General features: G+C 43.8%; 1 protein-coding gene across 4 annotated transcripts in view; it reads left to right on the top strand.

The window, feature by feature from the left end:
- Positions 1–24690, top strand: part of LOC309517780 (acid-sensing ion channel 2) — a 394302-nt gene that overhangs the window by 112551 nt on the left and 257061 nt on the right. The window lies entirely within an intron of this gene.

Below are 24690 nucleotides of genomic sequence, written 5' to 3'. Positions count from 1 at the left end.
CTCCGTCTTTTATAAAATTAGTTATTTAGCTACAGTGTGTACCTGGGGGGGGGGGACCTGTTCCAATAAAGGCAATTTTCCAACAAAGATCAACAGCTACTTTGGCTGCCTTCAGTAGATTTATCACCATTTGTAACCCTGCTTCTTCTACTTTCCACTTTGGCTGTGTGCATGTGCATGCTGTGATTTGATGAAAGGTGGACATGTTCCCTCTCTCTGTAGTGTGAATACTTTAATGCCATTGGAAGCACTCACTCTAATAGCTTAAGATGGGAGTTGTTTTTTCTGGGGTCATGAAAACGTTTACAAAACATGTCTCCTCCCCGTCTCCCATAGTTTGGTACATCCCTGGTTATACAGTGCAACCACTACTGCATTCCTACTGAGCTATCAGCGAGGTGGACAGATTTGCTATACAACTGATCAGAAGAATAACTGGCATTGCATACTGTGCATTGTGGAAAAAGGAAGTGAGCCAAGCAATTTCAGGAGGAGACCATAAATGGGCTTTTTAACAAATAACATTTTAATTAACCTGTCGTAGATTGTCCTCCTGTAGAAGAGCTGTTCTTCTTAATTAAAACAGCAGTGATATTCCATAAAGGTTCCTCCCCCCCCCATTTGAGCAGTAGTGCTGGAATTATTTATAGCAGGTGTAATTTGACTTAATGGCACCGTCGCTTCTTTTATTGCTACATTGAGCTAGCAGTCCATTAGCTCTTAGCTTTGACTGTTGATTATTAATATTTATTATTGTTGCTGCTGTTATTTTCCAATTGTCCTTTAGTGTCCAAGGGACACATTCCGCTCAGTCATTTGTCCAGAAGTAAGTCCAGAATGCGTGCGTTGACTGCCAGATATGTACTCTAGACAGACGTAGCTGGAATGGGGCCTGGAGTTGTCCTTTTTAATGAAATGCAGCTGTAGTGAGTAACCTCCCACTGTTGGCATGTTATTAGGACCAGTCTTAGCAGTAGGCAAGCTTTGGAGTGGCTAACTAGGACAGCAGTCTGTAAAAAGTTAGAAGGCTTGGTGTAGGTGTGGGTGTCTGGGAGGAATGCTGCAAATCTGACTGTAGGGGATTTTGCGAGAGTTTCACTTTAAGTGAGGCCATAAGTCCTCTCTTTCTGAGGTCCTATTTTTCACAGACGTGGCATTCCAGTGTCGGCTGGAGCATTTCAGAGAACTGGAGGAGTGAATGTTACTCCCTACACTGAGAATACAAGATCCCTGCACAGAAAATGCTAGTATGTAAGGAGAAGGCATGTTTCTTCCCAGCATGCTAGTTTTTATCCAGAGACTTTACAGTGGGCGGGTAGGGAGGTCGTTTGGAGAAGCATTCGCTCATGTTCCTCCATACAAAAATATGGATACATACAGTCTTCAGGTCCAGAGGCACCACTGAATATAGTTGCTTGAAAGCCATAGTAATTGAAAAGGGATATTGCTTTCCTTTCTTATTGTGGGCTTCTCAGATGCCTTTGGCTGCAAACAGGACGCTGGATTGGAGGCCCGACTGGTCTCATCCACCAGGGCTCTTTTGCCCTATTGTGTAAGCCCCCATTCATGTCTGTTTGCAAGAACCTTTTTGGGGGTGGGAGCAGGGGGGAAGTGGGCTGGTTTCTCACCAAGAGAGAGGGAGAGAGAGACATTGTGCGCTGTGCATTTTACCTTATTTCTCAGGATCTACAAATGTTAGAAAGGTACTCTTTATTTTAAGAGTAAATCTGGGAACTGGGGAATTCACCTTTCACCTGGGGAGGGGGAAAACTTTCCCTGCCTTTGGGAACCCTTGCCCCCAAATGCACTTTGAAGTGTTATAATCCAGACAAAGGTTTGCCACTTCAAGAGAGAACTAGGCCATCTTGTCTGTGAGTCCTGAAATATTGTTTAATTTGGTCATGTACTTTCTGATGTCTTATTTATTCTTTATGACTACTTTTGTTATGTATATAATTATGGGTTTTTTCATGTTGTAAGCTGCCTTGAACATGGTTTGAACTAGGGAAAAACAGCATACAAATAAAATGAGGTATGCATGTATGTAACTAGGCCAGAAACAGCAGAGAGACTTGAAGAGGTAGTCTGCTGGCCTGGAGCCCCAGCACTCCATCACACTTCAGCCAGATTCCACTAGCTGCATTGCCTGCACTGGTAATCAGGCACTGGAAAGCATGAGGACCTTGTTGTTAAGGGAATGGTGGTTCCTCAAGGGATTCTGGCTAAAGGGGTGCAGTCTCCAAAGGTCCCAGTTTGGCTCAAGGGAATCCAAGCTGAGAAGCTCTCACTCAGTGTCAGGACCAAGTTCTGGGTTCATCCCCTCTGTTGCTTGCACCTTTTGTCTCCCTGATCCAGCTGGTTCCTCCTCGATTGTGTCAACATGTCTGGCAGCTGCTCAGGAGCATGGCACCTGACACCTAGGGTAGCCATTTGTCCTACTTTAGAGAGGATGGTTCTCTGTTTGAAGGATTGCTCAGTCCAAGCCTAGAAGGGAAAGCAGAAGGGGCCCTAGAGTCAGCAGTCAGCCCCTGGACAGCACCTGGCATACAGCAGGTTGCCAAGTTACAGCTATAGATGCCGGAAGGCAGTGATTTCCGTTCCAAGCTTGTCTTCATCATAATCAGCACTGTTTCTGTTCTGCTGCACTTTGGTTGCCACCATATACCATAAACCAACTGACCGACAAACATATCTACATGCCTCTAGCTACCATCCCAAACATACCAAACAGTCCATTGTATATAGCCAGGCACTACGTTACAGCCGCATCTGTTCCAATTCTACACACAGAGACTCTCACCTAAGAGATCTACAGCAAACCTTTTCAGAACTAAAATACCCAGCAGATGAAGTTAGACAACAGATCAACAGAGCCAGATTTATACCCAGAGAGAACTTGCTGCAAGACAGACCCAAAAAAGAAAATAACAGAACACCTCTAGTCATCACATACAGCTCCCAAGTTAAAACAGTACAACGCATCATCAGAGATCATAGAATCATAGAATCATAGAGTTGGAAGAGACCACAAGGGCCATCGAGTCCAACCCCCTGCCAAGCAGGAAACACCATCAGAGCACTCCTGACATATGGTTGTCAAGCCTCTGCTTAAAGACCTCCAAAGTAGGAGACTCCACCACACTCCTTGGCAGCAAATTCCACTGTCGAACAGCTCTTACTGTCAGGAAGTTCTTCCTAATGTTTAGGTGGAATCTTCTTTCTTGTAGTTTGGATCCATTGCTCCGTGTCTGCTTCTCTGGAGCAGCAGAAAACAACCTTTCTCCCTCCTCTATGCGACATCCTTTTATATATTTGAACATGGCTATCATATCACCCCTTAACCTCCTCTTCTCCAGGCTAAACATGCCCAGCTCCCTTAGCCGTTCCTCATAAGGCATCGTTTCCAGGCCTTTGACCATTTTGGTTGCCCTCCTCTGGACACGTTCCAGTTTGTCAGTGTCCTTCTTGAATTGTGGTGCCCAGAACTGGACACAGTACTCCAGGTGTGGTCTGACCAGAGCAGAATACAGTGGCACTATTACTTCCCTTGATCTAGATGCTATACTCCTATTGATGCAGCCCAGAATTGCATTGGCTTTTTTAGCTGCCGCGTCACACTGTTGGCTCATGTCAAGTTTGTGGTCAACCAAGACTCCTAGATCCTTTTCACATGTACTGCTCTCAAGCCAGGTGTCACTCATCTTGTATTTGTGCCTCTCATTTTTTTTGCCCAAGTGCAATACTTTACATTTCTCCCTGTTAAAATTCATCTTGTTTGTTTTTGCCCAGTTCTCTAATCTGTCAAGGTCGTTTTGAAGTGTGATCCTGTCCTCTGGGGTGTTAGCCACCCCTCCCAGTTTGGTGTCATCTGCAAATTTGATCAGGATGCCCTTGAGTCCATCATCCAAGTCGTTGATAAAGATGTTGAATAAGACCGGGCCCAAGACAGAACCCTGTGGCACCCCACTAGTCACTCTTCTCCAGGATGAAGAGGAACCATGAAGAGATCTACAACCTCTCCTGGACAATGACAGTTCTCTTTCTCAAGCTCTGGGAGGAAGACCTTTCATTGCCTACAGACAGCCGCCCAATCTTAAACAACTCCTAACCCACAATAATACTACAACCAGACTTAACACGGACACTGGCACCAGAGCCTGCAATAAACCCAGATGCCAACTTTGCTGCCACATACACCCGGACAACACCATTACTGGCCCCAACAACATCACACATACCATCTTGGGACTATTCAATTGCTCATCGTCTAACATTGTGTATGCCATCAAATGCCAACAGTGTCCTTCAGCTCTCTATATTGGACAAACAGGCCAAACCTTACGCCAAAGAATAAACGGACATAAATCTGACATCAAGAATCACAAAACAGAGAAACCAGTAGGAGAACACTTCAATCTCCCAGGACATTCTATACAAGATCTCAAAGTAGCTGTTTTACTACAAAGGAATTTCAGAAATAGACTGGAAAGAGAAGCTGCTGAATTACAACTCATTACCAAACTTAAAACCATGGAGAGACCTGGTTTGAACAAAGACATCGGATTCTTATCTCATTATACATAACTAAGCCATTTCTCACCTTTTCACCCCTTGCCTTTTCCTGTAAGACCTATTACAGTCGTTAAGAGTCGTCAACAGGCTCATCTCAGCTATCTGCCAATCTCCTATTCCCACCACCCTTCTGAGTAATACCCCTCCCCACCTTCTCACTATATAGAAGGATCTGGCAACTTCTGTTTCAGTGTATCTGAAGAAGTGTGCATGCACACGAAAGCTCATACCAAGAACTAACTTAGTTGGTCTTTAAGGTGCTACTGGAAGGATTTTTTTTTTATTTTGACCATATACCATGTTATTCATCCCACTGTCCTCTATTTAATGTAGTTTATATAATTACTTGTATAATTTATGCAAGTTACACGTTTAATGTAATTAATGATGTAATTATTTCCACACCATTCATTACAATGCAATGGAAATGCAATTTAAATTGGGGGGGGGGGAGACACACATCATCAATTATGCATAGTTTGCAGGCTGAGAACAACAGTAGCAGCAAATACCAAATGGGGTATTGTCTCTCTGGACATGAGACAATTAAGTGAACACTGGCAATTTCTGTTTCCATCGGAATTCTCTGACATCGCTAGTCACAGCCTTCTCCACAATAGTGAGATGCATTAGATTTCTATTTAAATTATAGTCATTATTTCTGAATTTGTAATATGCACACACATACATCAGCACATGCAAATTTTATGTAAATCTCCCCCCCCCCTTTGGTGATGTATTTTCATTTTGTCAGAGTACTGGAGGTGGGCAGGGCATAAGTTCCTTACTGGCACCAGGCATACCTGTTTTGTCCTGTTTGTAACATTTTAGAATGTGAGTGTTCTTTTGCTGGAATTATTTCCAAGTATGGAAATCCCAAAGGCAGAAGCTGAAATATTTGACAACAATTTTATCCTGATTCTCTGCTCTGTCATTTATTTATCTTTGTCAAAAATTCCCAAACTATGTGTCTCATCACAACTGACATGCCACAAGAGAACGGCTGGTGTACCGCAATAAATAAATGAAAGGAAGGAAGCCTCCCATGAGATCAAAGTAACCACCGATAGGAGGAGGCTGCCCCCTGCAGTCTTTGTGCAGTTCACACTCTTATGGTTTTGTCTCCTTTGAATAAATCTCCAGTGGGTGGAGAGAAGTCACCTTATTGCTTGTCAGACTTCAGCAGCACTCGCATTATCTGCACCGTTCTCTAGAGTTTCTTTTGGGGGTATTTCACAACCTTAACTGGAGATGATGGGGATTGCCCCTGGGATCTTTTGCATTCTAAACCTGTGCTGTAACACTGCACTATCTCAGCCCTAGCAAATCACCTTCTCCCAGAGGAGTTTGCCTGTTGATTCTCTGCATTAGTCATTGCTCTGGTGTTACCTGCTTTGCAATCAGGAAGAACACTGATTCATGCAGAAAAATGGAGGTGGGGACCTCCTCTGTGGGCAGGTAATTTTTATTCTTAAACATTCTGTGAGTAATAAAAGCTATTCAGAAGTAATCCACTAGCATGCCTCCACATTTATTGGAGGGGGGAAAGTTTGCCTTAGCTTTCTGAAGTTTGGAAAACATGAGTGCTCAAGTAGAGGCGCTTACACACACACACACATCCTGCTGCTAACTGTAAGCCAGACTTGCAATTAGTAAGCAGATATATTAATCAGATAATTATATGCGTCAGTCGAGCTAAGCATTTTTCTTAAAGGGAATTCTGGGGGGTATAGAAGGGTGTGAAGGCAATACAAGATTTTTGGTTCGGTGCTCCCACTTAGGCCTCTGACTGACTGAGGGAAGGGGGTTAAACAGCACCCTTTCCCCCCTTCTCCTGCCTGAGCTCAAATTGCAAAGCAACTAGTTGAGCTCCGGAAAAACATTACTTGGCTTGCCCATTTTTGAGCCTTATAGGCTGGCAGTCTTAGGCCCTGAGCCAAATGCAGCCCTCTATTCTCTCTCCAGCTCTCATGACTCTCCCCAGGCCACAACCCGTCTCCCCAGGCCATGCCTCTCATTTGTCCTGCTCCATGCTCTCCTCAAGTGTTTTTGCCTGGCTGGAACATATCCATGACCTATGTGAGAATGCCTGTTGCTTGGCTGATGGAGAGAAGAGTATATGTAAGTAGTAGAAACCACTTGAGTTTTCTACAGCTGGAATGGAATCTGTTTTATAAAGATCAGAGTCATATCTATTGCTCTGCCCACCTTTTGCCACTGGCCACACCCACCACTGGAATGCAACACCTCCACCCCAGAATGTTGCCATTGGGCTGGAAAAGCTGCTTCACCCCTTTCTTAAATATTTAAATATCTCCTCTTCTTGACCAGTATCCAATTGCATGGTGATTGCTCTGTTATTTATTTATACATTTAAGGTATTTGTATATCACCCCAATCCTACAAATATACAGTAACTCACTTTTCCCCATTTCCACACACAGCCTCCCTTGTTCTCCATTGCTGCCACCTTGCTTGAGCTGACTCTTATTCCTGACTGGTCGCTGCTGCTGCCTACTGCTATGACCAAGCAGGAGAAGTGGCATAGTGAGGAGAAAGTCAGCCAGAATTGATGGTGGGATCAGCTGCTGCTAGTGCCATCATGGCTGATCAGGATGAAGAGTTGGCTGGGTACTTTCCCTTCCTCCTCCCTGTTGAGCAGTGGCAGCTCTAAAGCTTCTCCTTCTTCAGCAGTACTTCATCGTAATCACCACCACTTCCGCCTCTTATTGTCACCTGTAGTTTGCAGGCAAGTGCCATCTGCTGGCAGCCATGCAAACTACTGCATGACGACTGATGAGTACAAATATATAGATAGATAATTGGTCTTTTAAAACTATTTTTACACACGCAGTTGTATTAACTGTTTTTATATCCGTATATAACAGTTTTTATATGTGTAACTGTTTTGTATGTTTTTGTTATATTGTAAATCACTTTGGGATGCCTCATAGGTGATTCATAAACAAAATAATTAGATAATATTATAAAACTGTGAGGAAAGAATGTATTGTTTCCAAAATGCATTGAGAAATAATGAAAAATTTGGGACACTTTGATAACCTTTCCCTTGATTTGTTCCTTTAATAGTTAAAGCCAGCACCTTGGAACAAACCATTTCACAATGAGCCTAGAGAACACACCTGGTCAGCTGACAATATCGACGACATCCTCCCTTCTGAGGAGAAGGACTGTTGTCACTTTGATGGAGCAGTCGGCTTCTGCTAGGCTGCTTCTCCTCAAGCCATTGTCTCCCCCTTTCATCAGCATTGGGGCCACACTTTCAAGCCAGAGTTGTTTTCCCACCCCCACCCCACAAAAGATACCTCCCATTTCATGGCCTCCCTCCCCAATTTCTACAGAGGAGGAAAAAAACCTCGTGTATGTTTGTAAATAGTATTCGCTCCTCCATGCCTCTTTGCTGAACTAATAAAGTAAAGAATTACTCACATGACAATTTAGAACTTCAAAGCACTTAAGACACATTAACTAATTATCATCACAGCAGCTGTCAAAGCAGGATGTTCCATCTCAGTTTCTCTCACTAAGACAGAAGAAGAGAAGAAACTGTGAATTCCTGCTCTCTTCTGTTCCACCTCCCCTAAATACTTGGGGAGGCCCTTTCTTGGGCTTTTCCTTTTTAAGATGAGAGGTGCATCCTGGGCCATAAGGACCATTCAAAGGGGAGGGAGAGGAATGTGCTTTTGAAGGGGCTCACGGTCACTGCCCCATTTCTATAGAGACAAATGACACTCAAAGACAGGTGAGAGATTTGATTCTGCTCAGAGGGCAGCAGAACTCAATTGAGGCCAGACTTCATTTGACTTTGTGAGCTATGGATCGATGGAGGGACGCTAAACTCCACAGTGTGGCTTGGCAGCAGTTTGGGAAGAAATTCTCACTTTGCCTTGGCAGGTGTAGATAGTCAAGTTCCATATATAGCCCACTTTTCTCAGCCCTGATGCCTGTCCCTTCAAAGTAGCACACAATTCTAGAATGCATGATATATACAATAAAAGCACCCACTCTCTCTTGAAAAACAACAACTAGCAACACTATCTGAAACACAACTGGCAATTTAAACTGCTCCACAGCTCACTGATGCTCAAGCAACAAGGTATCCCTGGGGAGGGAATTTTGCAGACACACTGCAGCAGCAGAGAAAGCCCTAATACAGAGTTGTTGAGGGTCATATTCCCTTTAGGTGTAGTGGACAAGGCCAGACCCAGTTGTGGGTGGGCTTTACAACACTGCGAGATTACATAGCTTTCCCCCATCTGCACACACACCACACATTTAAAGCACATGGCTTCCCCCAAAGAATCTTGGAAATTGGTTTGTTAAGGGTGCTTGGAAATGTAACCAAACTACGGTATCCTGGGTTCTTTGGGGGAAACTCATGCGCTTTAAATGTGTGGTGTGTATACAGCCTCTCTCTTCCTCTTCAGGTCTCTCTCCTCCAAACCCAGTAGAATTAAAATGGATCTTCTTGAATTTGAATGGTTTAAATAGAGTCTCCTAAAACCATAATCAAATTGAGTTTTACATTGGTAGACTGCTCAGTTAAAATTAAAGATGCAATGCTTGTCAGCATCAGAAAAACATCAATCCAAGTTGCAGATCCTCATGGATCTTCATTATTTTTACATAGGACAGTAACAAAACTGCTAACTACTCGCAAGAACACATCTGTAGTCCCTGGAACCAGAAGTGGCCTATTATATGAGAGAATATCATGTAAAAAAATATGAGGATCTATGTTTTGTTTTATTAACAGTACCAGCCAGTTGTACATGAGCCTTTGTGTCTCTGACCTTTAGCTAGTTGTATTTTCTTGGTACCCAAATAAGAAAAACAATTCTGAACTTGTGGGATGGGCTTTAATGGGTAAGAGAGGATATATTATTTGAAATTTATCCCTCTAGTCTCCCACATGTGTGGGTTGAACAAAGTTTCAAAGTCCCATCCTTCACAGCAAAATTAATGCATAGCAATTAGGCTGCAAAGCCTCCTTTTGAGCAAGTCTAGCTGCAAAGTACACTGGCTTCTCCCTTCTTATCCCACTTAAAGAATCAGGCAACAACTTGCAAAGCAAGTTTAAAAATAAAATTTACTTACCGTACTTTATAATCATGCATTGGTTCACAGCAAAGGCAGCGGTAAAAACTATGCAGACAAAATACCTATATTTACAGTATAACCAACTTCAGGCACCTGGCTGAGATTAAACAAGCAGAGTCCTATCTGCATCCAACACTGGACAACGGGAGAGAGAGAAGAACAGGAAGTACTCTATGTTCCTTCCTCTCCAAGAGAGGAGGGAGAAATAACATCACACAGAGCCCTCTCTACCAATTGTATTTCTGTGGGCTGAGTATCTGACTATCAGCAGTACAGCTCTGTGGTAGCCCCTTTTCATGCTTACTAGCCGAAGAATTGATGCTTTTGAATTATGGTGCTGGAGGAGACTCTTGAGAGTCCCATGGACTGCAAGAAGATCAAACCTCTACATTCTGAAGGAAATCAGCCCTGAGTGCTCACTGGAAGGACAGATCGTGAAGCTGAGGCTCCAATACTTTGGCCACCTCATGAGAAGAGAGGACTCCCTGGAAAAGACCCTGATGTTGGGAAAGATGGAGGGCACAAGGAGAAGGGGACGACAGAGAATGAGATGGTTGGATGGTGTTCTTGAAGCTACTAGCATGAGTTTGATCAAACTGCGGGAGGCAGTGGAGGACAGAAGTGCCTGGCGTGCTCTGGTCCATGGGGTCACGAAGAGTCGGACACGACTAAACGACTAAACAACAACAACAACAACAGCAAGAATATGCATTTGTAGGGTCTGGCTGTTAATCTCCCACAGAACTTTCATAGACATCTAGATGTTGTTGTTCTAGGTTAAATCATATCCTATGCTTTAGACATCTGATTTTGAAATCTTATGCTGTCTTTTCATTGTGTATCTTGGGATTTCTGTTAAAAATGGGTTGTTGTTTTTTATAACCCCCCCAAAAAAAACTATTAAAAAGAATGAGGATCCCCAACAGTCCATGTTTTTTGTGACACTGAAGTAAACCATTGTATCCACAATTTTGATAGGTCAGTCAATGGAGACAGATGTGATCTCTGATCTGTTGGCAATTGGCAGGGGAGGGTGGAAACCATGAAAAAAATGGAGCAATTTCAGGAGGATCCATTTTACTTCTTCCATTGTGTGTGTGTGTGTGTGTGTGTGTGTGTGCATGTGTGTGCATGCATGCATTCATTTGTGCATGCATGCATGCACACATATACATTTTCTCTCACTCCGGCAACTCATTCTCACATTCCCATTCCCCTCCGCCTGGCACTCTGTTCTTCCCCTCTCTTTACCTCACCTCCTGCAGCACCCTATTTTATCTGCTTTCCTCCCAGCTGGCTCTTCTTTCTCTCCTCCCTCCCTCTTGATAGCTCTGATTTCTGTTCAGCTGTGATCACACAAAGCTGAAGTAGGAGGAAGCATCATGTTTTTGCACTTCCTCTTTCACCTCCATGTTCTTTTCAAGGCTCTGATCTTCAGCTTGGGTGCCAATCTGAGTCTTGAAAACCACTTAGAACTGTAAGAAGAAGTGGGGGAAGAGCATTCCCCTTCAAGGAAGGGGAGATGACCTAATGACCTAAGGGGGCAGGATTTCAGAGGCTTCATGGATGCCAGGATAAGTCCCCAAGGATTCTGATGCACCCAAAGGCACACTGATGGCAATATCAGGCACAGCACGATCTGGGTTCTTGGTACAACACTAAAGCATTCCCCCCCAACTGGGTGCCCTCCAGATGTCTTGACAACATCTGGAGGGCACCAGGTTGGGGAAGGCTGCACTAAAGTGAGATGGAACTCTGTGAAAGTTATTTTTTAAAAAAAACACATGGATGATGGTGATTGAGTTTGACTAGGCATAGGCAAACCCGGCCCTCCAGATGTTTTGGGACTACAATTCCCATCACCCCTGACCACTGGTCCTGTTAGCTAGGCATGATGGGAGTTGTAGTCCCAAAACATCTGGAGGGCCGAGTTTGCCTATGCCTAAGTTTGACTGATCCTGACCTTAAGACACTTTTCTTGAATTCAGCCTTAATTTTCCTAACATGCAACCTATTCTTCGTTGCTTATCAGACTCCATTAGAACCTTATGTTAGTGTATTTGGAATCTTCTCCCAGCCATATGAACTTTCCTTTTACAAATCTCTTCTCAGCTCTTTGGAATTTCACATCTGCTCCCTTTCATCACGGACCCACCAGATATTAGTCTGCTATTGATTTTCTCTTGGCCACAGTGCCATTAAGCAACATTACCCGAAGGCCATTGATTGCGAGGGGACCCACCAGATAGCCATTTCTTCCATAATGAAGGCACGGAGCAGATAGTGTTTGAATAAAACTTAATTAATCTGCTAGAAGAAGAGCTGAAATGAAAGGACTGACTCTTAACAGGGCCATGATTGGTATCAAGGGGGAACAAGCAATTTAGAACATAGCTCTTGGCTAGGTCGTTGGACAACACGGACATTTGTCCAGGATGCCAGGCCTGTAAAGGGGAGCCTGTGTGCAGGCTGCCCCCAGCTGCCCTCCTTCAGCACAGATGACCTTCAGCTCATAGCCACCTGTTTCTGCTACTTCAGCACAGGAGATAAGTATCCTAGCAACCACAGCATGTTTTTACGTGCCAAACCCATAAGAAAGAGATTAAGATTGCTGAAATCCCCACCCCTTGTCCCCATTATGTGAACACAATTGAGCCAGCATAGATACTTTAATATTTGCCTTCATTCAAATCATATTTGTAACAAGAACATTAGGATGCAGTGTTTTGTCACATAGTAGATTTAAGGCTTCCTTCTTCTGCATGGGTAGGCTTCCAGCTAGGTCTTTTCTACAGGGTTTATTCACAGAATCTTAGAACTGAAATGCAAGAGGCACAAGAGCAACAAAATGTTAACTTAATATTAACACAGCGTAGTGGTGGGGGAAATCAAAACAACATTAATACAATCTTTGAAATAATAAACAAGAACATAATCAACCAGCTAAGGCATACGGTGAATTCAGAAAGCCTACACACATAAAGATGCCCTAACCTGAAGCTGAAGAGTATATAATGTTGGCACCAGACTTTCTCCCCCCCCCAGAGGGTGTTTCAAACCTAGGGCACCACCACTGAAAAGACCCTGTCCTTTGTAGATGCATAATGCACCTCTCTTGCAGCCTCACCTGAGTATCTTAATGCACTGGGAGAGTGGAAAAGGGATGGGAACAGGATACCTAAACCATGGGGGTGGGCAGGAACAAGACTGACAGCTAGCCCTATGTTTACATCCGTTGTGTAAATTATTGGGAGCCAGGAGCTCCTAATGCTGGCGAAGAAGCAACCTGCTATGACTTATCTTCAAATATAAGATCTGTTTTGGCTCTGTGGTTTACCCAGGCTAACCCACAGTACTTTTTCTGCACACGGTGGGATTAATTCTCCCTCCTTGCTGACTCTGTGCAGCACAAGCCCATCCAGAATGCAAAGCAGCTCTCCGGTACAGCAGTGCACCCAGAGGTCTTGGCGGGACAGGAGTGATCAATAGCATTTCCTTTGAAATCAGATTGGGAAAATATCATGTGCAGCAGTGAAGCGATTAGCTCGATTGTTCCAAGCTGTGTGCAGCAAAGCAGGCTGCAAGATTAGTTAAGCCATCATGAAAGACATTAAGGGAAAAATTGGAATAGAGAATCTGGTATGGAAGGGAGGCTCAGAGGGCAGCAACTGCAAACGGCTCTTATTTATTCACTCCAAGATAGCAATAGGCCTGCCAACTTTTAAAAATGAGAGTGCCTCTGAACCTGTGCAGTGTGCCTCCCCACACCATCCTAAGAGAACTGGCAAATGAATAGGAGCACAGGAAGCTGCATAATACCAGTTCAGACTGTTGGGCTCATCTAGCTCAAACTTGTTTGCACATTAATGGGTGGGACGCTCCAGGATTTCAGGCAGAGGACCTGCTTTCTCCGCCTTGCCTTGGAGATGCCGGGAATTGAACTCTACCACTGAGCTACATCTTTGCCCCAAATGGAGTTCTCTCTCTCTTTAATGAGTGACTAAGGAACAGCAAGGGAAGAGGTTGTAGAGACCCTCCAAATCACCCTTTCCATTAGCAACCCTTAGAGGAAATGGTTAGAAAAAGCTCCGTTTTAGCAGGGGTGAGGAACCTCAGTTTGGGTGTGAGTGCAAATGTGGCCCTTCAGGCCTCTCTGTCTGGCCCTTTGGATTTTTCCCCCAGGCCATACCCCTCACTGACCCTGCTTTGCACCCTCTTTGAACTTTTTACCTTGTTGGGATGTGCCCTTGAACTCTAACAGTGCTTCTTGTTTGTCTGGATGGAGGCTAGAGAGGTGAGCAAATCCGGCTTACTGTACACAAGTAAACTTCACATTCATTGTCCTGTCCACTTCCCCCTGTAGTTCCACTCACCATTTGCATGTGGCCTGCAGAAGGTTTCCCAGGAAGCCATACAGAGTCAGAACCACCATGTTCTGAGGCCTCTGACTACCAGATGTTGCTAACAAGGGATAGATCTCACCATCCATCAAGCCTTGCTTGTTTACTTTGCTCAGCCTCAGGTACCTGGCTTGCCAGTGTCAGAGATGGACTGCTGAGCTTAGATGGCTCTTTGGTCTGGAGGAACATGGCAAATCCTGTTTTCTTAAGCCCTGAATTATTTATTCACCTCCTGCATTGCACAGTCCCTGCCTCTGCTTGGAGCAAACCCCAAGCCCTGCAGCATTTAGCAGACATCCGCCTGCCTTCCTGAGTCACTACAGCTGACACAAGCTATCAGCCTGAACAAGACTTTCCTCTCACTGCCTGCTGGGAATGAAGGGAACAAAAAAAACAAAAAGAAAAGAAAAGAAAAGAAAATGATTTTCTAAAAATAATGTCTTTTGGAGTACTTCAGGATTAATGGACTTTTTGTGTCCACAATTCTACAAGGTTGGGAATGTTAGTTTTGGCACTTCTTTAATTTTGCAACAAATTGAAGGAAAGGCTTGAAGGCATAAGGGGCCTGGCCTGATATGGTACAATGTTTGTCTTGTGCTTTTAGAGGATGGGAGTTCAGTACGCCACTTAGCATCAAAACTCCCCTTGTGGGGGAGAGGCAGCAGTAGCGGCTCGAAGGGTGTAAGATAGGGGGCTAACAGTAGGTGGAGCCAGAGCCAATGAGTTCTACACTAAAACTAAGGAGAGGTTAAGGTAAAGGTAAAGGACCCCTGGACAGTTAAGTCCAGTCAAAGGCGACTATGGGGTGTGGTGCTCATCTCACTTCAGGCCAAGGGAGCTGCTGTTTGTCTGGGTCATGTGGCCAGCATGACTAAACATTCTGGCACAACAGAATACCATGACAGAAGCCAGAACACATGGAAACACCATTTATCTTCCCACTGCAGCAGTACCTATTATCTACTTGCACTGGTATGCTTTTGAACTGCTAGGTTGGCAGAAGCTGGGAGAGAGCAACAGGAGCTCCCCCCGTCACACAGATTCGAACCACTGACCTTCCAATCAGCAAACCCAAGGGGCTCAGTGCTTTAGATTGAGGAAGCGGACAGGGAGGGTCTGGATTTTGATTGAAGGGATCCCTGCTCAGTTATGAGGTTGAAGAGCATGTCAAGGAAGAAGGTTCAGCTATGCTCAGGTCTAGCTCAATATTATCCTCAGAAGACATGCCTGACAGCTGTCAATAGGTTGCATCCAGACTGTCAATATTTGCAGGAGAAATTGATGGGCATTCTGTAAATTTGGCTTTGTGCAGTTAAAGTGGATTAAAGTGCTCTGTTGCCCTTGAACAACAAATCCACATTATACATACACAAAACTGGTTAGGAAAGTGATAGGGGATAGGGTATTGAAAAAGGTGAGATCAATGAATGATTAATAGGAAGATGTATAGCCACCACACAAGCCAATCAGGAAGAATGCTCAATGTTGTATAACCACCCACAAATAAATCAGAACAAATGCTCAATAAAGACTGGACATAGTCTAACTTTCATGTAAGCTTTGTACAAGCAAATCAGGATGAATGCTCAATAAAGAGGTTGTCTGGAGGAGCCTATAAGGGCTGTGATCTGATAGCTAGAAAGTATCTGGTTTGAATTTCACATAGGGTTGAATCCCTTAAAACAACAACAACCTTCAGTTGTTTTGAATTGGAGTTAAATATGCAAGCGGAAGGGTAACCTTGGGGGGACAAGTTCAATAGCTCCCACACCACCCCAGTCACCATATCCTTCCCACTCCGTGAGTTTAGAAGGTGCATCCTGTACTTATGCACATTTTAGAATCCTGATTTTCTAGGGTTTGAAAATGGTTAGGGAGCCTCTAGGAATACAATTCACAAGTTCACCCTACAATTAATGGAGGGCTACAGGAATGGCAAAGAGGGAGCAAAGCTAGCCATGCTCATCCCCACAGGTCACCATTACAGGTATACCTACTTCTGATTTTGAATACCTGAAGTTGTGTTGTGTTAGTCATGCTGTGATCCCACTGAAATCAGCTAATGTGGATCCTACCAACAGGAAGCGACCTTGTTCAAGTTGCTGTTCTCTCAGCCTCCACCTGCAATATAGGAACAATTACTAATGGGACCTGGAACAAATGGTTGCAGAATGGAGTTCTTTTGTGTGTTCAAGCCAGCCAGCTAGTCACACCTTTTTTCAGGGTATTCCATTCCATTTCCCCAGTGGTTTTCTTTTTTATGATATGCCAACAGTCCTTCCATGGATACTGAGAATACTCAGTTTGTATTGGGCTGTTTGGAGAAGGGGTGGGATTTTTGTCTCTTTAGTATTTTTCTGCTTCTGCAAACTTTGGGGTTCTTCCAAACATGCTGATGCTTTCTTCATGTTTCTCAAAAGTCCCATTTTGGGTATAATGTTTATTGGGACTTGTCTCAGTGGTTGGAAAGAGATGCTGGGCAACTTTGTTCCCTAACCCCATTGTTCAACTATACATTGATCAAAAGCCATTGCAGTTTCATGTCAAGACTGCTCTCTTCCTATTACTTCTTTTAGTTTGCTCCCATAATTCAGAAACTTCCACCCTCACACTTGCCTGGTTGAATACTGAGACTCTTCACTTCTGAATGCTGATCCAAAAATTCTGGTATTCATGCCTCAATTCCACAGTGCTTTCAATGAATCACACTTACATGAACATGAATTATGTATTCCTAAGAAATCTGCAGGGAACTCGTGATATTCCAACTCTCTTGTGCCTAACCATCTACATTCTTGTGAAAGCTATATATGCCTGTCCAGTAGCCAAACCAACCGATCTCATGATGTTTTAATGCTTTATTGTGTAAATCTATATTTGTTTGTTTGTTTATTTAATAGGCTTTTATCCCACTCTCAGACTTGGAAGATTTATTATATAAAACAGATAAACAAAGAACCACACACCTTAAAAAAAGACTAGTCCCACTGGAGCAGAAGCCCACATCTGATGTTCCTTTGCACAGGGCAGTTGCTGGGAGATGGTCTTGTGGGGAAAGGAGACAGTCAGCTGAAGCAAGAGCAGACTGTGATGACCCTTCTGCTGGCTCTTTGGCTTCACTCACCTCCCTCACTCTCCTGCTCTTTCTCACAGAGACAGGACAGTTCCACTGAAGCAGGAGGTACTTTTTGCCTGCCTTCCTTTCCTGTTTCTTCTCACAGGGTGATCTTGTCATCACCAAAACACACACGTCTGAGGACAGCTGACTGCTTACGCAGCCTCAGAACAGCAAAACCCATTATGTGCTGCAACTGCGAACAAAACACACATGTGTGAAAGGGGGTCATTTGACAGTGAGAAATTGATAATTAATAAGCTGACATGCAAGCCAAACCTTGTGCAACTTCAGAATGGTAACTGGATTTTCCTGTTGAAGCCTGCCACTCAGAATAAGCAAAGGGACCTGCAGAATAGCATTCTTCATTAGGTTTCCCATGTGCCTAGTTAGCATTCATACTGTGCCGAATATGTGCTAAGTCTTGTGCAGGATGCAGGGGTGCTGAAGTTGCTGCTTTAATCATTGCAAATCCTTGTAAATATACAATATGGTGGATTTTTAAATAAATCATTGTTTTGCAACAAGGTAGTCCAAATATGCTAACAACAAAGCTAATTCTTGCAATTACGCAAATTTGCAAAACAGCTCACATGGTTTCGAAATTTGATCTGCGTTTGATCTTTGGCCACATATATACCATACTTTGAAAACACATTCAAGCTCCCCTCCTGCCATGAATCCAGGGAATTGTAGCTTCCTAAGGATTCTGGGAATTGTAAGTCTGTAAAGTCCTGTTCCCAGAATTCTTGGCTGTGTGTGCTTTGAATGTGCCTGATGTGTGCAGAGCCTCTGATTTAAAAAATGATAAATTCCCAGAAAGCTGAACTGTGCAACTTTTACCTGGGTCCTGCAAAATCTCACCCAATTTGCCAATGTCCACACCATACATTTAAAGATCCTTCAGCTGCATTCGCATGGTAATTTATTCTGTTTTACTAACTGATAATTTCTGTATTATATTTTAGCTTTCACACAATGTAAAAGCTGGAAATATAGTGGAATATAGTTGAAGCTTAGCACTCATTCCATGTTAATTGTTTCCAGAAATAATCTGCTTGCAACCCTATCCACCCAGAAAATTTCAGAAGTGAATTGATGAAATATGATGTGGTATAGCAGCATATGATTCTGTTTTCATGGGGAAACAGAAGTGGAAAGGGTGAAGGATTAAGGATGTTGTCCAACAATGTCCTTTGGTGTGAATTAAATTTAGTGTGACGTGCCAATATGTTGGTCAGAAAGCTACAGCTCCATAATGCAACAGGTACAGGCAGTGTGAAAGGAACAGGACAGAACCACTGGCATTAAAATCAGGAAGACTAACATAATATTCACCATGTCTGAATGCACCCCTGGTGGCATAAATATTCAAGCAGAGCAGAGGCAGTGTGGGAGCAGAGGTGCCACTGTAAAAATCTTACCAGGAACATTAGCTCTGGACGCTGCAGCAGTTCAAAAGGCAAATCCATTTCAGTATGAAAGATTAGGGAAGGAACTCAAAATAAAGAGGCAAGTATTAGGTGTGATTATGTAAGTCCGTGGTGCGGCCTCATTTAGAGTCTGGCCACTCCGTCCTCAAAAGTGAAAGTCTCTCTTAAAGTGCTAAAACTCAAAGCCTTCCAGTGATATGGATTGGCAGCAGGTACAGGACAAACAAAAGGCAATATTTCCCCCCCACCCACGCAACACACAACAAAGTTGCAGCATTCATTGCCATAAGCACAGATGGCTTTTAAAAGGATTGGACAGATTCATGTAGGATATGTCTAGTAATAGCTATTAGCCATAATAGCTAAGAATAGACTGTCCAGGCTCAGAGGCTGAATACTTCTGATGAACAGATGCTCAGGATAAATGGGGGTGGGAAAGAGAGTGGTTTTCTCCATCAGGCTTTTCTTGTGAACTTCTCATTGGCTCGTGACTGGCCACTGCTGGGGACTGCGTGCTGGGTTAGATGGAGCTTTTGATTTCTCCAGCACAGCAGTTCTTACATTCTTATCTCCTTTAATCCCTCCCAGCTCTACAAGCAAACTAAAGGATGTTTGTGGTCAGAAGGCCCAAGTGTTGCAGAGGGACATGTAGGAACCTGGCATGGTCTGCGCTGCAAATCTGAAATTCTGGCACTTGGCTGAATTGGTTTGCTGTGAATTGTAGGCACCTCAGGGCTTGAACAAGATACCTTCTGATTGCACAGCAAGGAGAGAATGTGCTGCACAGTTTTTAAACAGCCCAATCACCTTTCCTACTGCACAGCACTATTTAATTTCTAAAGGGGGTGATGGGGTTCAGTCCTGATTCACACACACACACACACACTCCTGGGGCTAGAACAGGTGTCAGACTCCATTAGCCCCAACCAACATAGCCGGGGTCAAGGATGATGGGAGTTGTAGTCCAACGACATCTAGAGGGCCACAGGTTAGCCAGCCCTGGGTTAGATGCATCTCTCCTAAGTACAGTAGGCAAATTGGTCATTTGGTTGACCACAATGAAAGAAAGAATGACAGAACATACTTAGAGACACTCTGGTCTGTAGAAAGTTTTCATGTTTCTAGGATAGAGTTGCAACATGGACGGGTTTTAGGGGAAAGAGCAGCCCAGGTTCATGTTAAGATCCACCTTACAGCTTTCATCCCTGCTTCCTTCCCCTGCACAATTCAAGGTAGAATGAAACAGGCAAAACAGTACAGATGCAAGGAGCAAGACCTTGTTGATACCAGGAGACTGCTGCTCAAAGATCCTGCTTGCCTGCCATCATTTGTTAATATCAAAAGGGGGGATTTGATTTCTTGGCCTCTTCCTATTAGCCCACAAGTCCCTGTTGGTTGACCCATGATGAAAGTAAAGCAAATATAATACATTTAATTTCAAAATCAAAGAGATGCATTTGTGTAAAATCAAGCCCCTGTTTCTATTCCCTGGCACAGCAAGTCTTAAGGTCAAGCTACATGTTCAGAAAGAGCCCATGGTACATACAACCTTTCTACTGGGGTGATACCATTTCAGAGAGTGAATGGGTTCTGCGCATTTGGTTCCTCCACACAGTAAAGATTCCCTGCCCACAGAATGTTAACGTTTCAGGAATAAGGCTTGTAGATTAGCCTTCCCCCATGCTAATTTTTCATATGTGTGGAGGACTGGGTTTGCTGTTGTTTTTTAAACATGAGAGAACATTCCAAATACACATTCCTGGGTTCTGAAATATCACAATCCCAAGAATGCAACACCATTGGGCAGGTCAGTCTTAGATTTACAATACAGCTATAAGAGTCAATGGACGGAGTGTGGGGAGAAAAACAGATACAGATCACCCATGTGGGGTAATAAATAAAAGAATTGACTGGATCCCTAGATCCAAAGCTTGGGGCTAAACACACACTCCAGCAAGTGAGGGTCCCTAGAAGTATGAGAATAATAGGCTGTTAGACCTTTCAAATATCCCATTCCAGTCTACTTACACCACTTCCCTTCTATCCCTCCTGCAATGAATAGACCACACCATTTAGTAAGTTGAAATGCTTTACTGTACTTACAAACTTCAAAGGTCCGATTGATGCATTATTCCATGTAGCAGCAAGAAGAAAACAGGTAGAAATACTGAGTTTACAAAATACAGAAAAATATTTTTGACCACGCAGTCTGGGTTTGAAGCAGTCAAGCCCAGGCGTGTTGCCTGAGTGGTTTCATATGGTGGAAGAGAATGAAGAAAGAAGCTTCACTTCCTTCTTCATCAGAGGTGAGGGGTCATGACCTGAGTCTAGGAATACAATTCTGTGGTCTTAACCCCTTCATGCATTAACTAGCCCCAAGCTTGCTAGTTATATTTGACTACAGTTTCCCACACAGAGTACTCACAGAGACAGGAAGCCAGTTCATTCAGCTGCCATATTTAATTCCAGGCCCCCTGGTAGAAACTGCCCCACTACCCTTCAGTTTAAACCGCATTCTGGGCATCTTGCCAGGCTCATTAATATTGTTTAGTGTTTGATTAGCAGTTGCGTTCTCAGCGATGACTTTAATCCCTGTAATTAAAGAGCCTCCTGCTGTGGCTATGGGATAGAAGCAACAGAAATGAGGAACATATAATAAATTGTTTTTACAAGTTCCTCGGCATTCTTCCACACACAAAGTGCCGTTCTGTTCTTTACTTTCATTAACAACTTTGCAAAGTGGGATATGGCTGTTGTGAGAGACTGATTGGTCAAAGCGTACTCAGGCAGGTTACCATCTTTCCCTTCAGTACGGCTTCTGTCTCATTTATAGCTGAGTAAAAGGCAGAAATTCAGTAGGGGTGGCTGCCTCTCCATGCATGGAAAAACCTGTTCCTGTTGAACTTTGTTTACTGCCACGTTAGCTATTGAAAGTACAGAGGTAGTAGGATTGCCTGCTCTCCTGAGGCTGAATGAGGGTCTTTGCTCCTGATATAAATAGCAGGTGGGATGATGGACAATACCCAGCACTGGACTGAGATCATGACAATGGTGGCAATGCTCCCCTCGTTCTGTCCTCTATTATGGTCAAGATCCAGAATGCATAGCCACCCACACCCACATGCACACCCATACCCCTCCCTTGCTGTTTACTTGTTTGAAAAATTTCACAAAGCTGCTGATTGTAAGAATAATTTCATTGGTAGTTTGGCCCTTAGGGAATGGAGTCTGGTTGCTCAGGGATGGCTATTGGGATGTTGTTGTTGTTTAGTCATTTAGTCGTGTCCGACTCTTCGTGACCCCATGGACCAGAGCACGCCAGGCACTCCTATCTTCCACTGCCTCCCGCAGTTTGGTCAAACTCATGCTGGTAGCTTCGAGAACACTATCCAACCATCTCGTTCTCTGTCGTCCCCTTCTCCTTGTGCCCTCCATCTTTCCCAACATCAGGGTCTTTCCCAGGGAGTCTTCTCTTCTCATGAGGTGGCCAAAGTATTGGAGCCTCAGCTTCACGATCTGTCCTTCCAGTGAGCACTCGGGGCTGATTTCCTTAAGAATGGATAGGTTTGCTCTTCTTGCAGTCCATGGGACTCTCAAGAGTCTCCTCCAGCACCTTAATTCAAAAGCATCCATTCTTCGGTGATCAGCCTTCTTTATGGTCCAGCTCTCACTTCCATACATCACTACTGGGAAAACCATAGCATTTACTATACGGACCTTTGTTGGCAAGGTGATGTCTCTACTTTTTAAGATGCTGTCTAGGTTTGTCGTTACTTTTCTCCCAAGAAGCAGGCGTCTTTTAATTTCGTGGCTGCTGTCACCATCTGCAGTGATCATGGAGCCCAAGAAAGTAAAATCTCTCACTGCCTCCATTTCTTCCCCTTCTATTTGCCAGGAGGTGATGGGACCAGTGGCCATGATCTTCGTTTTTTTGATGTTGAGCTTCAGACCATATTTTGCGCTCTCCTCTTTCACCCTCAACAGGCTATTGGGATAGCAGTGTCCAATTATCTGTTGAAACCCTTTGAGGATTGCTCTCCTGTACTGTTTCAGACATGTGGTTCAGGTACTTATGTCTGTGTGTTTACCTTGTGCACTTATGAGCATTCATTTTATTTCTGACACCTTAGAATTCTTATAATATGTGCCACTTGTGGAAGACTCTTCTTTGCTCCAGACCTTGCACTTTAGGGATAAAGGGCACCCAGAGTGCATAATGAGGGGAAAAAATGCAGGCATCACATGCACTGCACATACCTGAGGCTTTTGCCATAGAGTATGGGCCTCGCAGGATTCCTAGACTGGCTAATTTCTCAGTGTCGTAGAACTGTGTTTTATTGTACTTTGCCCCAATGCTCAGACATCCTAGAATTGTGATTTTTCATACAGCAAAGATGTGGGGGAATTGCAGTTCCTCCAGGCCTCAGTCTTTTAGCCTCCTAAAACTCAGCTTTCACCTGCCAATTAGGGAAGCAGTTTGATAGAGGTGTATTGAAATGACAGCACAGCTACCTTCTGTCAAATGTCAGTTCTTGAATGGAGAATGCCAGATATCAAATACAAAACTTATAACATGTGACTGACAGCACAATCGGCAGTGGTGGGTTCTGGGGAGGATTAGAGCAGGTGAAAGATTTATTTTGGCATTAATATATTCACAGAACTATTGGTGGGAGAGAAGGAATGTTATGGATGAAGGGCTAAGAAGATGGTGTCCATTTCAGTTCTCATTGCTAAGCATCTGTGTTTTAACCTCTGCATACCTCTATGGGATACAGGAGGCGTGGGACTAAATTCTGCTTCTGATATCTGCCTCTGAAGAGTCTGGGACTGAATTTCACCCTTCCATTTTGGCAGATGGAGTGATGGGAGGGATTCCAAATCAGCAAACAAATCAGTATGGAGGTGTAATGCTATTTAGGGAAGAAAAGTTAAGCAAGTCTACAAAGACAATGTTGCCTGATGATCTCCCTGTCCAAATCCCAGCCCTAAAGTCCATTGGTTATACAAATAAGAGATCCACTTCCATTCTTGAAGCAGCCCCTACCATGAGGCAGGGTACCATGATCCACCCAGCTTGGAGGTTTTAAACACTGTTATTGACAGTGAGACAGGAGACAGTTCTGACCTGTAGAGCACTTCCTTCTGGAAACAGTTTTCCTGGGAGCTGAAAACGAGGATAATAGAACTTGGAGGCTTGCAGAGGAAAAATTATCCTCTGTATGGGTGGGGCCATTTGACAGGCACCAAAACATCTTTTGCTGGTCCTGATTAACACCCATCCAGCCCGTCCACAACCCAGTTGAGCCAAACTCTTTATCTTTAAAACACCAGTGTTCCATTGAAGTGAATGGAACCACCTTGGCTTATATTTCAGCAGAAATGGGTTGTGAACAGATCTATCCAGGCCTGAAAAGAGCTGAGTGTTTATGCTGAGCTCATTGGCATTCCTTTTGTCCGTCGATTACCCTTCTAATTTGTCTGCAAACAGCAGGCGATCAATTTTGAAATGCCAGGAACTGTCCTGTGGGTGAATGGTCTGAACCCATCTGATCTGGATGAAAACTGAAAGGTCCTTTGTTAGGGCATGTTAGAGGCTTGTAGGCAGGTGCTAGTCAGTCCACACTGCTGAAAACTTCCACTTCCACATGTATATGTGAATCTCCTCCATTGATATTGCATTTCTAATTGGAATATTAATCTCTCCTCACCATGTTTGGGGAGAAGAGAGGATGATCAAATGATATTTTAAATTTTGTTTTTTGCTGAGGGGGGAAATGCATGAGGTAATATTTTGAGTTTCAGTGATGTATAGCACCAGAACCTGTTTAGCTCAGGAACACATATGTCAAGAGTGTGTCTAAGAATGTACTGAGTGTCCTGTGCCGCTACTGTGCAGCCTCTATAGATCTTAATTTCAGGAGTACAACTTCTAGGTAAGCTTGAGCCTTAGTATGCTTATTTTAAGCAGTTAGAGCCTCATTCTGTTGTGTGTGTAGATCAGGCCTTAGACCAGAGTCATGCCCTGCAATCCCCATCAACTCTTGCC

This window comes from Podarcis vaucheri (assembly GCF_965113315.1).
Source record: "Podarcis vaucheri genome assembly, chromosome: 13".
In the NCBI taxonomy this organism is placed as follows: Eukaryota; Metazoa; Chordata; class Lepidosauria; order Squamata; family Lacertidae; genus Podarcis; species Podarcis vaucheri.
Note: the sequence above shows the minus strand (reverse complement) of the source record. Positions and strands in the feature narration are given on the sequence as shown.